Source organism: Bubalus kerabau, chromosome 17, assembly GCF_029407905.1.
Source record: "Bubalus kerabau isolate K-KA32 ecotype Philippines breed swamp buffalo chromosome 17, PCC_UOA_SB_1v2, whole genome shotgun sequence".
In the NCBI taxonomy this organism is placed as follows: Eukaryota; Metazoa; Chordata; class Mammalia; order Artiodactyla; family Bovidae; genus Bubalus; species Bubalus kerabau.
Genome location: NC_073640.1, coordinates 25,163,675 through 25,183,429, shown reverse-complemented (window position 1 = coordinate 25,183,429; position 19,755 = coordinate 25,163,675). Strand labels below are relative to the sequence as shown.

At 40.5% G+C, this 19,755-nt stretch overlaps 1 protein-coding gene and 2 long non-coding RNA genes across 13 annotated transcripts in view; 1 reads left to right on the top strand and 2 right to left on the bottom strand.

Moving 5' to 3' along the window:
- FTO (FTO alpha-ketoglutarate dependent dioxygenase) overlaps positions 1-19,755 on the bottom strand; it is a 422,823-nt gene that overhangs the window by 402,518 nt on the left and 550 nt on the right. The gene's annotated exons all lie outside the window — the stretch shown is intronic.
- The window catches only part of LOC129632187 (uncharacterized), a 41,768-nt gene that overhangs the window by 21,650 nt on the left and 363 nt on the right, over positions 1-19,755 (bottom strand). Inside the window, exon 2 of one of the 4 annotated variants that reach the window (XR_008704392.1) lies at positions 19,381-19,514. This is a non-coding gene — a long non-coding RNA (uncharacterized LOC129632187). Of the gene's footprint in view, positions 1-5,609; positions 5,961-5,986; positions 7,288-9,701; positions 10,159-19,380; positions 19,515-19,755 lie in introns of those variants that run through there. The other 3 variants (XR_008704393.1, XR_008704394.1, XR_008704391.1) reach the window with 3 other exon arrangements.
- LOC129632190 (uncharacterized) lies at positions 5,006-6,954 on the top strand. The gene is made up of 3 exons (XR_008704398.1): positions 5,006-5,143; positions 6,086-6,179; positions 6,819-6,954. It is a non-coding gene; the product is annotated as an uncharacterized LOC129632190 (long non-coding RNA).

Genomic DNA, 19,755 nt, shown 5'->3' with positions numbered 1-19,755 from the left:
TTTCAAAAATAAAAACAACAGAAATTTAAGCAAAGCAGAAGGAAACAACAAAGGCAGAGGTAAAGATAGGTGAATAAACATAAACAAATCCAAGAGCTAGTTTTAAAACAAGTATAATCAATTTTTGAAGACAATATATGTATACAGGAAGTTATAATTTAAACCGAGATAAAAACAGTGAATATGGAATTTTTAAATTATGAAACGGTACAATTCTATCTTAGTAAACCCGAGAATATGTTCAATACCATGCCAATACATTTGAAACCTCAATTCCTGAGAAAACAAAATGACCAAAATTTACTCAAAAAGAAGAAAACTAAATAGACCATTAACTAGAAAAGATACTGAAAAAGTCATCCAAAAATTATCTTCCCCAGCATCGCATGAAGAGTTTTACAAGTTAATTTAGTTCAAACTTCCAGGGACAAATAATGCTGGTGTTCTATAAATGGCTTTAAAGCACAGACGAGGAAAATGGCGTAATTCATTTTATGACACATGCTATGTATCAAAACTAAACTAGGTATCAAAACTAAATAAAGCACAAAAAGGAATATTTCACAGCATTTTAACTCATCTTATCTCCCTCTATATTAGTCAAAAGAGCTTTATTAAGTTTTACTAACTCGAGTATGAATTATGACCTTAACATGTATATTAAATATGCCTCCTTGAAGATTCTGACATACCCCCTGAGGGTATCACTCTCCAGCTGCCCTGGTGATCACTGCTTCAGACCCATCTGACTTTCCTAACTGAAATACAAAAAGGTTGCATTCAGTAGCATGCTAAAAGGCCAACACAATGTGACCAATTAGAATTTGTCACCAGGAGACAATGTTAGAAGCTGTATTAAGAGATTATATCTTATCAGTAGGAGAAGGAAAGATATTACCATCTAAATAGATGTCAAAAAATATTCAATAGAAATTCAACCTCAGTCCTAAAGGGAAAAAAAAAGTAAACTAAGAATCAAAGATTATTGCCAACAACTACTATTATACTTAATACTAGAATCCCAAAGCATCACTATTAAAGGCATGATTATGCTATCACCACTATTTAGAGGTTCTAGACAATGTGGTAACGAAGAGAAAAAAAGGAGGGGAGAGTGTATTACTGAAAGTGGGGAGAGAGACCAAGTTTTATTTGCAAATGATTAAATTATCTAACTCCTAAACACCTAGAAAACCCAAGAAAAGCAACAACAAAAAATTGTTAGAATGATAAGCATGCGTTCTGTACTGCGGTAAATTATGAAAGTAGCACAGAAGAAAAGTTTTCTCAAGAACAATTTTAAAAATATAATTTAAAAATACCCCATTTACAACAGTAACCAAACATAGTAATTCAATATGTAAAATACCCAGGAATAATCCTAAAAGGTAATAAAAGTATCTGATTGAAGAAAATCACTAAACTTCCTGAGGGTCATAAAAGAAAGCCTAAATATATGTAAAAGATAACACTGTTAAATAAGAAATTTTCTTTACCATAAATACTTCAATTCTTTCCAATTTAAGCTCTAAAGTTAACACAATAACAATACACCACCAAAGGGTTGGTAAAATATACAGGAGATTTTGAAAAAGTGAATTTTAAGTTTCTCTGTAAAAATGTTTAAGTTGCCTTCTCAGTGTAAGAGCCAAGGAACTTCTAAAACAAAGAATAACCATGGGGGCCGTGTACTGCCAGATACCGAAAGGTACCACAAAACTCTGGTAACTAAAGTGATTTTTCAGAATAACAGACAAAACAAAGGAAACAGAATATAAAGCAGCTATGAGTATTTTGGCATTCAATCTAGTAAATAAATGCAGCAGGGAAAACTGGTTAATCTTTTAGGAGCAATGAAACATCTACTCCATACCATACAACAACTAGATTTTAGATGCATTACAAGAATTATGTGGAAAAATTAAAATGTAAAATAACTAGACAGACATAGAAGTGACCATTAATTAGATATTTCAGTGGGAAAATTTTTCCTATTCATAAATAAAGGAAAACTTTTGAATAAAAAAAATACAAATGTAAAAAAAGAAACTAGGAAAAATATTTCCAGCACATGAGTAACAAATAATAATACCCTTAATCTATGAACTGTTCTTACAAATCAATAAGAAAAGATACACATTAGTAAAATGAATGAAGGCGATATGAATGAACAAATTACAAAAGAACTGTATCTGGCCAATAAACCCAGTAGAAGGAACTTCAATCATACAGTACTTAGTAATTAAGAAAATATAAACTAGTTCTACAATAAGCTCCTACTCATCTCTTCCAGATGGCAAATATTTTCATCTTGTGACATTTCCCGGTGTTGGAAAGGATGGACAAATATGTATTCTCATGCACTGCCTGTCAGAATGGAAACTGGCATCACCCCTCTGGGTGGCAATTTGACAATGTAAGCCAAAAATCTTTACAAATGTTGACCTGACGATTCACCTTCCTTTAATTTACCCTATGGAAAATAGCAGATATTTGTGCAGAGATTTATGCACAAGAATGGTCACTGAAGCATAATTTATAACAGCAGGGAAAAAAAAATCCATATACTTGTAACATTATGGAAAAATATTCACAATATACTGGATGCAGGTAAGTAAAAAAGACCAGAGTCCAAAACCAGAGTCCATAATATGCACATTATGATTCCAATTTTTGTTTAAAATATCTCTTGTATAAATATGTATCATAAACTTATTTTAGATAATAATAGGACCATATTACATATATAGTACATATAACAGGCATAATAATAATATTCTAACAAATATGTAACACAGTGAATCCTCTTAAGGATTATGAGATATTTTTTCCTTGTTTGGTATTTTTCTATATATTAAAATTCTTCTAAAATAACAAATTACATAATCAGGAAAAACCAGTACTTTAAATTAAAAAATGCTTCACCACCTTATATGTCACACATATTGTGAACACACATTTACAGAGTTGCCTTTCATGAACTACATGTGGAAAATAATTTCCATATCCACAGCAATAACAGCTAACACTTATAAACACAATACTTATATATGCCATCACTATTCTAAATGCTTTACATATATTAAACCATTTAACGCTCACAACTGTGATTATCCCCATTTTACAGATAAAGATTGAGGCTCAAGAAGATGAGATGACTTGATCAAGACAGCTCAGCCATTAGAGAGAGCTAGGGGAAAAACAAGGCAGGCTGGCCAATCCATGCTCTTAACCAGGACAGGCTACTGTCTCTCTTGATAAACTATACTCTAAAGCAACAAGACTGACCTACAATATAATGCCAGAACATAAGCAATCAAATAAACACTATCCCCTTCAAAGTAGTCTCCGTGGGAAGCTACACATATCCAAAGATGTGGTCACTGAGCGTACATTTTTGGAAATCTTTCTTTTGACTGTCCCCAGGGGGCAGTAAACAAGTCTCCTGAAAGATGAGATTTCTTTCAAACAGCTGGGAATCATTCAGATGCAAGTCTTCAGGTGTGATTAAATTGCTTAATTCTGCTTTGGGTAACACAGCAAGAAAAATCGATGAGGCTGCTTTTGCTATGGTGCCCATAACTCCTATCTGTTCCTAGAAACTACATTCGCAAGTGGATTTTAACATTTACAATACTGCATTATTGTAATTATTTGTTCACATGCCTATCTTCAGACTGAGTTTTGCCCTTTCCTCCCTGGCAAAGACTGTGCCTTTTTCATCTTTGAATCCTCAGCCCCTGTTGTCCTGGCACAAGAAAGTACTAGTTAAGGATTTCTGAATGAATTCGATGAATAACGCCACACAAATGCTTTGAGCAATGACAGTGTATTAGAATAAATAAAAATACTGCCAAGAGGGTATTTGGGTCTCTGTACAAATAAATACATGATGTACACAGAGACTATACGGAATTTTTTTTAAAAAATGAAAGTTTTAAAGAGTAATTCTTCAAATTCTGAATATTAAGGAAGATAGAACTCAGTTTTAACAGGTCTTCTTACAATAATATCTAGCTATAGTCATTTCTCACAAAACACAAGGGGAAGGGGCAGAGTAGATTTGCTTCATTGTCTAAAAAGCAATCTACTTAACCAAGGGTGCAGAAATAACCATAAACTTTCTCACACAACGATGCCAGAACACATCTGCCACAGAGCAGACACCAGGAGCATCCTGCCTATGAGTTCAATCGACAAAGCACAGCCTGGTGCCTGAAATATAAATCAAAGAACCTTCCCTCCCTGCTACTTATTGACGTTTTGCTACCTGCAAATTTCTAATGTGTGCAAGATGGGCCTATTTTTATTTACAGCACAAACCACACACGGAATGTAAAACAAGATGCTTAATAAATCCCGCAGAACATAAAACACCAGCATAATTCAGACAGCAAGACAGACACTCACTCCTTAATTAAGTGGGTGATGTTCTGTTTAAAACAAAAAGACAACCCTGGGCTAGAGCTAAGATTAAGCGCTCCATGTTCCGAGGGAAATGCCAGCCATTTCCAGGGCAGAGGCTTTAAATCATGAAAAATAAACCATCTGATCGCCTGTATTCAATAGTAAGTAGACAGTCGGGACACAGACTGACTTGGATTAACACATTTTCAGTTATAACAAGTAATTTTACAGAGGATTAGTATCTTGATGGGCTGATCAATACAGAGGCACTGCTGCTATTACAGATGAAAAGAAAATTGCCCCTCTGGTAATAAAGTGTGCGTGTCTTCGTTCCCCTTCATTTGCTGAGTCCATTACTGTAATGGTTCCAGCATTAACAGCTGGGGCAATTTAAGCAGCAGGGGTCTGATGAATTTAAAAGCTGGGCATCCTGGCTACTCATCCTTTCCTTTCGGGGATTGCATATGCAATTCCTCTGCCTGGTTGGTTCCAACAGCAGGATCAGGTTTTAGGGGAACAACGACGAAGACGTCCCAATTATTTGTCTCATTAATAGTGAGCCCAGCCAATCACGTGACTGACACAAAAATTGCTCGCAGCATATTGGCTGCTGAGTCGGCAAAAAATGGCACACTATTTACCTAAATAACGAGATTGTCGTGACAACAGGCTGGAGTCCGCGGAAACTATACTGTCTGCATTCGTTTGCCTGATGCTATTTTCAAGGGGTAAAAAGGTAAGAAAAGGGAGGCGCAAAGAAAAGCTGAATGTTCATGCTGACAGAAAAAAAAATCAGCAAAATTTTCCATCTCTGTTTTCAAAAAATGGCAACCTGGAAAACAGTGAGAGAAACGACTGCTGTACATGGAAAGAGAAAATCTGAATTAATGCAGCCTTGAGACTTTAATCATGCCCAATTCCACAGAATGAGTTAAGGCTGCCACATCAGCCCATTTTATATTATTATTGAAGAAATTCTAGCCTTTGAGGCTCAGCCTTGAATGATCTGGTCGCTAAATGAAGGCACCAAAGGGCAGACTTAGGGCTAACGCAAAAATCAGAGCTTTGAATTCTCTGATAAACAGTTATGGAGACACTCATGCAACTGGCAACAAATCTCCCCCTCAGACCGGATGCAACAGAATCTGTTTGTCTACATGGTTTCTACCGGCTGCTGCATGTGTGTGCTGTGCTCAACCCACCAGGCTCCTCTGTCCATGGGATTTTCCAGGCAGGAATACTGGAGTAGGTTGCCATTTCCTCCTCCAAGGGATCTTCCTGATCCAGGGATCAAACCCAGGTCTCTTGCGTCTCCTGCATTGGCAGGTGGATCCTTTAACATGGCACCACCTGGGAAGCCCTTCTACTAGCTATAAAGGTCTCAACCCAGACACTTAATACACAGGGCAGTTCTTTAACATAAAGGAAGGCATGATGGCTTCACAAGCAGGTCATTTACAAAACTATAGGGTAAATATATGATGGGCATGGCATCAGGTCAGATGTTTGTAGCAGAAACAAAAATGTAACCCTACAGAGTATCTGGGTTTCCCTGGTGACTCAGTGGCAAAGAACCCACCTGCCAAGGCAGGAGAAGCAGGGTATGCTGGTTCAGTCCCTGGGTTGGGAAGATCCCCTGGAGGAGGGCATGGCAACCCACTCCAGTATTCTTGCCCAGACAACCCCATGGACGGAGGAGCCTGGCAGACTACAGTCTTGGGAACACAAAGAGTCGGACACGAAGCAACTGAGCACACGGGCACACGTGGCAGGTAAAGCAAGTTGAAATCCACAGGTGTTGATTCTTAACCATTCTCCATTATTTCTCTCAGGTTCTGGTTCCATCTCTCACTAATGAAAGCCTAACCACCAATAACAGGCTATGCTCTTGGGAATTCATTCGTTCATTTGATAAATATTTATGGAATGCTTACTGTATGTCTGGCACCATGTGAAGTACTACGGATAGAACGGTGATAACAAAACTAAAAAGACATGGTGCCAAACTTGTGTTTTTTAAATAATTCACCAATTTATTTTTAATATTTATTATACATTTATTTGCTACACTGGGTCTTAGTTGCTGCACACAGGAACTTTAGTTGCAACAATGCAAACTCTTAGTTGGAGCATATGGGGATCTAGTTTCCTGACCAGGGACTGACCCTAGTATCAGAGTTCTAGCCACTGGACCACCAGGGGAGTCCCTCAAACTTTCTTTAAACTTTCTCGATGCATCCAGTCCAAACGCCAGAACCTGTATTGCTAAACTCAGCCACTATAAATCCAATCAGCAGCTAGGGAGCCAGTATGATCATTATTGGGGGTCACATGGAACATGTCTCAGACGCTGGGCCTTGATCATTCACTCTTCATTCAAAAGATATTTATAAATTTCTTTTATGTGCAAGACTCTCCACCAAGTACACTGGAAAGATCGAAGGATGAATGAGACATCAATGCTGTCTTCAAAGAAGCTAATGGTTGTTTAAAGTGTCAGAGACCTCTTTTCCAATGGCAAACTTAGTTTTCAAAACCAACATTAGGATCAAGAAGGTGAACAGGATGTGCCTCTGGGGGACGGATGCGTTCCCGATAAGGGTGAAGGTTGGGCCCTCTTTTCCCTGAGTACCATGAACACATATTACTGATGGAAACCAATGGAGTTAATTTTTAAACAGCTGGGTCTGTGCAGGGTTTGTTTGGGGGATGATGAAATGTTCTAAATTTAACCACGGTGATGATTATACAACTCTGTGAATACACCAAAACTCACTGAATTGCATACTTTAAGTGGGTGGATTATATGGTATGTTGAATTATCTCTCAATAAAAGAAAAAATAAGGTTAAGAAACAGAACTGAATATACCTGAAACTACCACAACATTGTATTAATATACTTCAATTAAAAAAATCTGAAAATAATAAAAAGTAACAACTCACTGTGATTCGATGGTTTAACCAGCTAATTTTCAAGGAAGGTATTTAAAGTGGTGTGGACACTTATGAGCAAAAAAACCTAACCCTTCTTCTACCTAGAGAAGGCGATCTAAACTATTAAATGAGGATGAAAGACTGACCTAAGGGGCTTCCCAGGTGGCACTAGTGGTAAAGAACTTGCCTACCAATGCAGGAGACATAAGAGACACAGGTCCGATGCTGGGTCAGAATGATACCATGGAGGAGGGCATGGCAACCCATACCAGTGTTCTTGCCTGGAGAATCCCATGGATAGAGGAGCCTGGCGGGCTACAGCCCATAGGGCTGCAAAGAGTCTGAAGTGACTCAGCACACACACAAAGACTGACCCATACTCTGGAAGACTGATCAAGCAAAAAATAATCTGGATTTGGGGGAAAAAACAGTAGAATCTGTCAGGTGAAGTTTTAATTTTTTTAAGTCCCCTGGTCATTGGTCCACCACCAAAAATGTTCTACATTTAGTTTCCTAAACTACCATCAGATAAACTGGTAAAACAGTCCAGGATGGCCCATGATGAAGGTAGGGACCAGAAGAACCTTCTCACAACTTCACTAAAGGACCAAACTGCAAAAAATAAAATAAACTAAGGTAGAAGAAAAAAAAAGTGGGCTTCCCTTGTGACTCAGACGGTAAAGAATCTGCCTGCAATGCAGGAGACCCAGGTTCAATCCCTGGGTTAGGAAGAGCCCCTGGGGAAGAGAATGGCAACCCACTCCAGTATTCTCACCTGGAAAATCCCATGGACAGAGGAGGCTGGTGGGTTACAGTCCATGGGCTCGCAAAAAGTCAGACATGACTGAGAGAAGAACACTTCATACATAAATAACAAACTTTTTAAATTGAGTTATTATATATTAACAGCTCATCAGGTCTTGTAACCTAAGGCTTATCTTAGATGATATTAAGACAATTATCACCAAAAATGGAAGACTTTTTAATGATTTTTATTTGAAAAACAGCAGGCTTATCTATTCTGGATACATTCCTTCACTGATAGAAATGTACATTTTTTTTTTCACCACTTGAATCACTTTATTATGAATTAAACAGATCCAGGGTTCATGTCATCACCATGACTTGTCGCCACTGATGACGCTGGTCTTGATTACCAGGCTGGGGGAGTGACTGCCAGGTTTCTCCACTGTAAAGTTAAAATGTACATTTCTTAAACAAAATTATTATGTGCCTATTTAGTATATAACCCTCTCAGTAATAAAGGTAAACTGTTTCTATGCTCAATAACTTAAAAAATGATGATCTCACCCAAGCCAGCATTAAGAACCTTGGAAGCTCACTTGGAGTTCAACACCCACATAAGAACAGTTATCGTATTTCTAAGCAACCTCTAACGGAGTCCTGGGCCTGGTATTCAGATATACTCTTAAAGAAGCCTTAGGAAGGAATTCCACGACCGCTGCATGCGTGCTCAGTCACGTCCACTTCTTTGTGACCCCATGGACTGTCGCCCACCATGTTCCTCTCTCGTGTCCCTAGACCCGGTTAAACAGATCTTCCTGGGGAAGAGATTCCATGATCCCCCTACCACAGTAGATGCTCCCTGCTACCACGTGCCATTCCCATGGTGAAACACACCACTCTACTGCTGGTACTTGCTTAATTACGTATTTCCCTTAGAAAAGAAGCCAGTCCTGCAGGACCAAACCTGCCAGACCTTGCTTGGCACTTAACCAGGCCCCTCAATTGAACCAAGGAACCCAGATAATAGTTAATATTCTCAATTCTTCCAAGGGCAGCATATAACTAGCACCATTTGGGATGAATGGGAAGGATAGTGGAACCCCTAATTGAGAAAATCTGCCTGATTAAGAAGTAGGAGGTAGATAAATGTCCCCACTCCCCACCTCCGGCACACAGAGTAGACGCTTAAAGACAAAAATTGCAGGACAGTCAAAAGAACAGGCTGGGCCCTGCCCAGAGAGAAGATAAGAGACCACATATTTCCCATTCCCGAAGTGAGGAGGCCTCCCTGACTACACATGCAAAGAAAGGCACTTGGAGGTCAAAAGGGGAGTGATGCTAAGGGGTGCTAACTACCCATAGGCCTCTTCGGTAGAATCCATCTTGCCTAAGAGATGTGCAGGCACACACAGGAGGTAAATACCAAATACAGACTCAGAACCAGGCAAAGCAAGATGACTGGTCAAAGGAAACCGGGAAGAAAAGTCCCATAAAAGTGATTCAAACTACCATGAGGGTGTGACTCTCTCTCTCTCGGCCTGCCTATTTGTCTATCCACAGGTTGTGTACTCTTCTTCCTTCTAACAAACACTTCACTTGTTTCACTACTTACCGTCTTTGTGAATTCTCTTCTGCAAAGCCAAAGGGCCAGGCCCATGCCACTGAGCATGCGTCGGGTGGCTAGGACTTGCTGCTGTCACCACTGCGACCCAACCCCAATCTCTGGTCAGGAACCAGAGCCCCACTTCAGGCTGCTGCAGGCCGAGGCCACCAGAGCTCAATTAGACACTCAGTGTAAGTTCACAGAATGAATGTTCTCAACATAAGCTAAAGTAGCTACTGGGATCAGGCAGGTGGTGATGATGATGACAATGACAGGACAGTAATAACAGCAACACAATGCTCAGGTGCTTCCCCTGTATCTTAGTTCATCCTCAGGACAATCATCAATAGTGCAGTGGTAAAGGATGCGCCTGACAACGCAGGAGACGCAAGAGACGTGGGCTCGACCCCTGGGTCAGGAAGATCACCTGGACAGGGAAATGGCAACCCACTCCAGTATTCTTGACTGGAAAATTTCAATGGACAGAAGAGCCTGGCAGGCTACAGTCCCATGGGATCGCGAAGGGCTGGACACGACTGAGCCACTGAGCACTCACCACAGTATTACAGATGAGGAGACAGAGGTACAGAGAAGTTAAGTTACTTAAAGCAAGTGATTGAGCAGGATTCAATTCTGGGATTTCCCAGAAATCTCACACTCTAAAGTCTCACACTCTAAACCACTGTGAAAGAAAAGTGCAAGTGTGAGTCACTCAGTCGTGTCTGATTCTTTGAGAACCCATGAACTGTAGCCCACCAGGCTCCTCTGTCCATTGGATTCTCCAGACAAGAACACTGGAGTAGGTTGCCATTCCCTTCTCCAGGGGATCTTCCGGATCCAGGGATTGAACCCAGTCTTCCCACACTGCAGGTGGATTCTTTACCGTCTGAACCACCAGGGAAGCCTGTACTGTGACTAAATGGGCAAAGGTGGGGTGTGGCAAAAGAGAAAGTATATTCTCATCTAAAGGGGCAGCCACTATTCAGCTCTAGTTAGTGAAATGCAAGCCCAATGTGGCCAGACAGTCTAGTTTTTCAAGAAAGCCTGCCATCCAGACTTTCATGTGAAATCTCTTGGATGGAAAATAATTCAGAAACTTTCAAACACAGTTCACTTGAGTCAAAAAGAACAATTTTATAGGCAGGATTGTGATCTCCAATGGCCCCTATCTTTCCTCAAAAATATACAAGCCCCAAAAATGCATATTCTCAATCTAAGCCAGCATACCAGGGTTCCCTGGCACGCTGCAGTCCATGGGGTCACAGAGTCGGACACTACTGAGCTACTAAACAACTGAATCTAATCATAAGGAAATATCAGATACATAAGAACACAGAGACATTCTACAAAACAAATAGCCTGTACTCATCACAAAGGTCACAGCCTTACTCATTATAAACGTCAATATCTTAAAAGACAAAGAAAGGGTGAGGAAGCAATTTAAAGGAAATTAAAGGAGACCAGATTCAGTTCAGTTCAGTCGCTCAGTCATGTCCGACTCTTTGCGACCCCATGAATCGCAGCACGCCAGGCCTCCCTGTCCATCACCAACTCCCAGAGTTCTTTCAGACTCATGTCCATCGAGTCAGTGATGCCATCCAGCCATCTCATCCTCTGTCGTCCCCTTCTCCTCCTGCCCCCAATCCCTCCCAGCATCAGAGTCTTTTCCAATGAGTCAACTCTTCGCATGAGGTGGCCAAAGTACTGGAGCTTCAGCTTTAGCATCATTCCTTCCAAAGAAATCCCAGGGCTGATCTCCTTCAGAATGGACTGGTTGGATCTCCTTGCAGTCCAAGGGACTCTCAAGAGTCTTCTCCAAGACCACAGTTCTTCCGTGCTCAGCTTTCTTCACAGTCCAACTCTCACATCCATACATGATCACTGCAAAAACAATAACCTTGACTAGATGGACCTTTGTTAGCAAAGTAATGTCTCTGCTTTTCAATATGCTATCTAGGTTGGTCATAACTTTCCTTCCAAGGAGTAAGCGTCTTTTAATTTCATGGCTGCAGTCACCATCTGCAGTGATTGTGGAGCCCAAAAAAATAAAGTCTGACACTGTTTCCCCATCTATTTCCCATGAAGTGATGGGATCAGATGCCATGATCTTCGTTTTCTGAATGTTGAGCTCTAAGCCAACTTTTTCACTCTCCACTTTCACTTTCATCAAGAGGCTTTTTAGTTCCTCTTCAATTTCTGCCATAAGGGTGGTGTCATCTGCATATCTGAGGTGATTGATATTCCTCCCAGCAATCTTGATTCCAGCTTGTGCTTCTTCCAGCCCAGCGTTTCTCATGATGTACTCTGCATAGAAGTTAAATAAGCAGGGTGACAATATACAGCCTTGACGTACTCCTTTCCTATTTGGAACCAGTCTGTTGTTCCATGTCCAGTTCTAACTGTTGCTTCCTGACCTGCATATAGGTTTCTCAAGAGGCAGGTTAGGTAGTCTGGTATTCCCACCTCTTGAAGAATTTTCCACAGTTTATTGTGATCCACACAGTCAAAGGCTTTGGCATAGTCAATAAAGCAGAAATCGATGTTTTTCTGGAACTCTATTGCTTTTTCCATGATCCAGCAGATGTTGGCAATTTGATCTATGGTCCCTCTGCCTTTTCTAAAACCAGCTTGAACATCTGGAAGTTCATGGTTCACGTATTGCTGAAGCCTTGGAGAATTTTGAGCATTACTTTACTAGCGTGTGAGATGAGTGCAATTGTGCGATAGTTTGAGCATTCTTTGGCATTGCCTTTCTTTGGGATTGGAATGAAAACTGACCTTTTCCAGTCCTGTGGCCACTGCTGAGTTTTCCAAATTTGCTGGCATATTGAGTGCAGCACTTTCACAGCATCATCTTCCAGGATTTGAAATAGCTCAATGGGAATTCCATCACCTCCACTAGCTTTGTTCGTAGTGATGCTTTCTAAGGCCCACTTGACTTCACATTCCAGGACGTCTGGCTCTAGGTGAATGATCACACCATCATGATTATCTTGGTCGTGAAGATCTTTTTTGTACAGTTCTTCTGTGTATTCTTGCCACCTTTTCTTAATGTCTACTGCTTCTGTTAGGTCCATACCATTTCTGTCCTTTATCGAGCCCATCTTTGCATGAAACGTTCGCTTGGTATCTCTAATTTTCTTGAAGAGATCTCTAGTCTTTCCCATTCTGTTGTTTTTCCTCAGAGACATAACAATTAAAGGTAACATATAACCCTGGATTAAAGCCTGGACCAGGTAAACAAAAATGCTATAAAAGATACTATTAGGACAATTAGCAAAATTTAAATATGGACTTTGGGCTAAATAAGAGTATTTTGTCAGTTAACTTTTCTGAAATTGACAATCAGCTATGTTTATATACGAGAAAGCATCTTAGGAAATACATGCTGAAGTATTCAGGGGTAAAGAGGATTGATGTCACCAATTTACTCTGTAATTGTTCATAAAAAAAGTAATAGTTCATGTATTTATATATAGGGAGAGACAGAGAGCTGTAAAGCAAATGTAACAAGATGTGAGCAAATCTGGACGATAAGGCTGTGAGGGCTCTTTGTTCTACTCCTGAAGCTCTTCTATAAATTTTAAATCATTTCAAAATAATAAATTATATCATCTGGGGAAAAAAAAAAACAGCAACAACACAAAAATACAGGGGCAGCCTTATATCAGCAAAAGGTTCTTGGGGCAACCCTCAATCAAAGCCATACTTACTGGGTCCCTGGCACTGTGGCCAAACCTAATCATGAAAGGGCAACCTATTCTAGTTTTCTTGCCTGAAAAATCCCATGAACACAGAAGCGGGCTACAGTCCATGACATCGCAAAGAGTGGGACACAACTGAGCGACTGAGCACGATTCTAACTCAGCTTTTCAAATACTAAGCTGAACTACCCTGCTGCATGCCTTATTTTAACAACTGATTTTAAATATTCATGAATATACTTTGGCACCCTCTTCTGCTGTTAACACAAATTAAACAGATGCCATCATAAAAAGCTATTTTACTCCAACCTTTTTATTCACCCTCCAGACATGTGAACTATACAAAAGTCTATGACATAAGCAATCACAAGAAGAAAATGTAATCTATTTCAGAGAGAAAAGGAAAACCAAAAGCAATTACCCATGATGGGGGTAAAAAGTTAAAGAAGCAAACAAGAAATCTTTGTGACCTTAAGATAGGCAAAGACTTCATAGATATGACACAAAAAGCAAGAATCATAAAAAGAAATATCGATAAATTGGATCTTTATCAAAATTAAACAATTTTGCTCTTCAAAAGACCATTACGTAAACTAAAGAAGAGAGACAGTACTCACAATACATATCTCTAACAAAGGACTGATATCTAGAAAATACAAATAACTCGTAACACTTAATAGTAAGAACACAAACCAACCAAAAAAAAAACAAAGAGCAAAAGATCTGAACAGCCACTTCACCAAAGAAGATTTGTACCTGGTCAACCTACGCAAGAAGCAGTTTCACATCACTGGACATCAGAAAAAGGAAATGTAAGAGTGCTCTGAGATACCACTTCACACCCGCTTTCATAAAGACAGTGACGAGTGTTGACGAGGATGTTAAGAACTGTAACCCTCAAACAGGAAATATTAAATGATGTATCCACATTAGAAAGCACCATGTCTTAGTCCATTTAGGCTGCTGTAACAAAATACCATAGACTGGGTGGCTTATCTACAGCAGAAATTTATTGTTCATGGTCTGAAGGCTGGAAGTCCAAAATCTGGGAGCCAGCATGGTCTGGTTCTGGTAAAGGCCCTCTTCCAGTTTCAGACACCCAACTTAACCATGTATCCTCACATGGCAGACGGGGCAAGGGAGCTCTCTCAGGCCTCTTGTAGAAGGGGACACTAATTCCATTCCTAACCACCTAATCATCTCTGAAAGGCCCTACCTCCTAATACCATCACCTTGGGGATTAGAATTTCAATAAGAGACTCTGGGAGGAACATAAGCATTCAGACCATAACAAACAGTACAGCCAGTTTCTTAAAATGTTAAACACAGATTTACCGTATGCCTAGCAATTCCACTCCTAGATCTCTATCTAAGAGAAATGAAAACATAGGTATATATAAAAAGTAGAACACAGATGTTCATAGCAGCATTATTTGTAATAGCCAAATAGTGGAAACAACCAAAATATCCACCAACAGGGGAAGGGATTAAACCAAGTGTAATACTTTAAGACACTGGAGTACTACATTATTCAGTAACAAAGAGGAACAAAGTACTCATACATGTTACAAGATGGAAAAAGCTTTTCAAAGAGATATTAATTCTCTTTAGTCATCACTAAAATGCAAATTAAAACCACAATGAGATACCACCACACACCCACTAGAAGGCCTAAAATTTAAACAAGAGACAATACTAAGTATTGGTGAAGACAGGGAGTAACCATAGCTCTCATACGCAGCTGATGGAAATGTCAAATGGTGCAGCAGGTTTGAATAGCACGCCCAAAAAGATATGTCCAAGTCTTAACCACTGGTGCCTTTAAATGTGATCTTATTTGGAAAAAGGGTCTTTGCATATGGAATTAAGTTAAGGACCTTGAGGATCATGAAATTAAGATCATCCTGGATTTAGGGGAGGCCCTCACTGCAATGACTGGTGTCCTTACAAGAGAAAAGACGCAGAGAAATGAGACAGAAAAACACAAAGAAGGCAGTCACGGGGAAGACTCGGGCAGAGACTGGAGTTACACAGCCCAAGCCAAGGAATGCCCAGAGTCACCAGAAGCTGGAAGACTCAAGGAGGGCTTCTCCCCTAGAGCAGAGCCATCAGGGGTACTATGGACCCCTTGATTTCAGACATATCTCTAGAACAAGGAGAGAATACATTTTTGTTGTGTTAAGACAGCAAGGCTGGAATTTCCCTGAAGTTCTAGTGGTTAAGACTTTGCCTTCCAATGTAGAAGGTGTGGGTTCGATCCCTGGTTGGGGAGCTAAAATCCCCTATGCCCTGTGGCAAAAAAAGAAGAAAACCAAGAAACATAAAATAGAAGCAGTATTGTAGCAAATACAATAAAGACTTTAAAAGTGGTCCATGTAAAAAAAAAAAAAGGAACCATTTTTTTAAAAAAACGGACATTGTGGTAACTTGTGCCAGCAGTCCTGAGAAACTAATACAAACAGGAGAATCACTTTGGAAAATTGTTGAACTGTTTTTTATAAGATTAAACACAGAACTACCATAGGGCTCACCAAGTGGACTCCTGGTGTTCATCCAAAAGAAATGAAAACGCAGACTTACACATGAATGGCCGGAGCCACTTCCTTCATAATAGTCTCAGAAACAATCCAAATGTTCAGCAACACACAAATGAATAAACAAATGCGCCAGAGCCACACTGTACCCAGTCAGCAATAAAATGGAACAAGCTATTGATCCAGACCTTCCCTGGTGGCTCGGGGGTAAAGAACCCGCCTGCCAAGCAAGAGACACAGGTTCAATCCCTGGGTCAGGAAGATCCTCTAGAGAAGGAAATGGCAACTCACTCCAGCATTCTTGCCTGGAGAATCCCATGGACAGAGTCCCATGGACTGCAGGGTCACAAAGAGTTGGACACGACTTAGTGACTGTAGACTAGAGATACAGGCAACAACATGAATAAATCTCAAAAACCATGCTGATTAAAAGCAGACGGACTCAATATACACAGAGTATATGTCCATCTATATGAAATTCTAGAAAACACAGACTTCATCTACAGTGATAGAAAACTTACTAGTGGTTGCTTGGAAGCCAAGGTGGGGGAAGAGATTGACTGCAAATCAGCAAGAGGAAATTATTGGAAGGGATCGAAATGTTCTCTGTATCAACTGTGGTGGTGGTTTCACAGGTGTAAACATCTGTCAAAACTCACCAAATTGTGCACTATAAATGGGTGCTATTAATGGTATGGAAAGTACACCTCAATAAAGTGGATTAGAAAAAGAGAAAATAATTTATGATTAAATGAACATTTTCTATTTAAGATTTAAAACTTGCTTTCCTATACTTTGCTCTAACCAGTAATATTTCTCAAATAACTTCTAAATAAAGATCAAAGAAATTTTTTAAAGTAAACAGGCAGACAACTTGCTCTATCATTTCAACATGTTTTACGAGCAGAAAATGGAAAAAAGCTTTGGAATGAGAAGACCTTGCTCTGGGCCCTAGTTTCACAGAGCAACCAGGTGACCTTGGGCAAGTTTGAACTTCTACAAGCCTTGGTTTCAACATCCATCAGATGTCAACAACACTAAGCTATCTTAGAGGCAACTGTTAAGAGTTTTAAAAGAGTAAAAGCTCCTTTGAACAAGGATTCTATCTTAGCCAAAATCAGAATCCCAGGGTCTGGCAAATGTGTTGTGCTGTGCTTAGTCACTCACTCATGTCCAACTCTTTGGGACACTATGGACTATAGCCGCCAGGTTCCTTTGTCCATGAGGATTCTCCAGGCAAGAATACGGGAATGGGTTGCCGTGCCCTCCTCCAGGGGATCTTCCCAACCCAGGGATCAAACCCAGGTCTCCTGCATTGCAGGTGGATTCTTTAGTCACCAGGGAAGCCCAAGAATACTGGGGGAGGTAGACTATCCCTTCTCCAGGGAAACTTCCCAACCCAAGAATCCAACCAGGGTCTCCTGAATTCCAAGGGGATTCCTTACCAGCTGAGCTACCCAGGAAGCCTGTCAGGCAAATAATAGGTGCTAAATAAGTCTTTACAAAAGAAATGAGTACTTTCAGTGTAAACCCAAAAGGTAAGAAAGACATCATGCCCAATACCATTGTTTGACATTTGTTTCTTTGAACTATTGTAGATGAATGCAGAAGGATCTTTCTCCTTTGCACTTATCTTTACAGGCTTCCCTGGTGGCTCAGTGGTAAAGAATCTGCCAGCCAATGCAGGAGACGCTGGTTCCATCCTTGGGTCGGGAAGATCCCCTGGAGAAGGAAATGACAGCCCATTCCAGTATTCTTACCTGGGAAATTTCATGGACAGAGGAGCCTGGCAGGCTACAGTCCATGGGATCACAAGGAGTCAAACACAACTTAGCGACTGAACAACAACTCATCTTTATATACTGCCTTATCACATACAGGTTCAAGCATGAAAACTTCAGGACTCTAAAGAAACTGCTATAACTCAGGTCACAGTGGTGGTGGTGGTTTAGTCACCCAGTCCTGTCTGACTCTTTGTGACCCCGTGGACTGCAACCCACCAGGCTCCTATGTCCATGGGACTTCCCAGGCAAGAACACTGGAGTGGGTTGCCCTTTCCTTCTCCAAGGGATTGTCCCAACCCAGGAATCAAACCCACATCTCCTGCATTGCAGGCAGATTCTTTACCACTGAGCCACCAGCAAAGCCCTAACTCAGGTTATAGTGTATATATATATATATATATATATATATGGAAGTCACTCAGTCATGTCCAGCTCTTTGCGACCCCATGGACTGTAGCCTATCACGCTCCTCTGTCTGTGGGATTTTCCAGGCAAGAGTTCTGGAGAGGGTTGCCATTTCCTTCTCCAGAGGATCTTCCCAACCCAGGGACTCAACCTGGGTCTCCCGCATTGTAGGCAGATGCTTTACCCTCTGAGCCACCAGGGAAGTCCTAACTCAGGTTATAATACAGTATATTTTATATCTTCAATCCATAGAGGTACTGCCCTAAGACAAAGTAAAGTGAGTTCACTTGAGGACTCCAAATTCTGACAGCATAAACAGCATCTGGTTCACTTACCAATGGCTCTGACTTCCAATAATTGCCTAATACAGAGTGACCAACAAACAGCATGTATAAAGGCCCTGAATATTCATGGGAAGGACTAATACTGAACCTTAACCTCCAATACTTTGGCCACCTGATGCAAACAGCCAACTCACTGGAAAAGACCCTGATGGTGGGAAAGGCTGAAGGCAGGAGGAGAAGGGACGGAAGACAGAGGACAAGATGGCTGGATAGCATCATTGATTCAATGGACATGAATTTGAGCAAACTCCGGGAGATGGTGAAGGACAGGGAAGTCTGGAGTGCTACAGTCCACAGGATCACAGAGTCAGGCATGATTTAGTGACTGAACAACAACAACAACCAAAAAAAAAACCTGTAACCATATAAAGCAGGGGAAATAGGGACTTCTAAGAAGGCCAATGTGGTTGATGGGCAGGGAGCAGAGAGGGGTCATATCCACTGAGGCTGTGGATGATGCAAGTAGAGTTTACACTGTGCAAAACACTGTAGGTCATGTGAAGTTTCCTTTTTATCCTAAGAGCAACAGAAAGCCATGAAAGGTTTTTGTTTTTTTGGGTTTTTTTTTTGGGCACACCACCCAGCTTGCAGGATCTTAGTTTCCCCACTGGGGATCAAACTCAAGTCATTTCAGGAGCCCCACTGGACCACCAAGGAATCCCATGAAAGATTTTTAAACAGTTGGTTGACAGAGGAGGTAAGAAGGAAACGGCCATGATTGCATTTGCATTTTGAAAAGCTCACACACTACAGTGTGAAGAAGTGTCTTTTGTGGAAGGGGGTACAAAAGGGGACCAAGGAGTGACTGGATGCAGAAGTGAATATAGACCAATAAGGAGATCACTGGAACAGTCCATTGAGGAGGTAATGGTAGCCCAGTCCAAGGTGGTGAAGATGGAAAAAAGTGAAGAGATTACCAATATTTCTAGACAAATTGATAGGACTTGATTTGGGGAATGAGAGAAACACTCAATTCTTCTGAGCCTCAAGTCTTCGTTTGTAAAACAGGACTCGTGATATTCCATCTGTATAATAGCTATCTTGCGATCTGCTGTGATAAGAATATGAAATAATATAAATATTATGGAACCGCAGAGTCTGATGCGTAATAAATGCTAAAAAAAGAAAATTCCGTAACAATTATCATTGTCATCCCTTGGAACAACAACTGCTACACCGTGAATCCCCCAAAGTAGAAAACGGTATTGTAGTTAAAACTCCACATTCGCTGTGCGGAAGACACAGAACACAGACAACTGTTTTAAATACATACATCTGATCGCACAGATTTT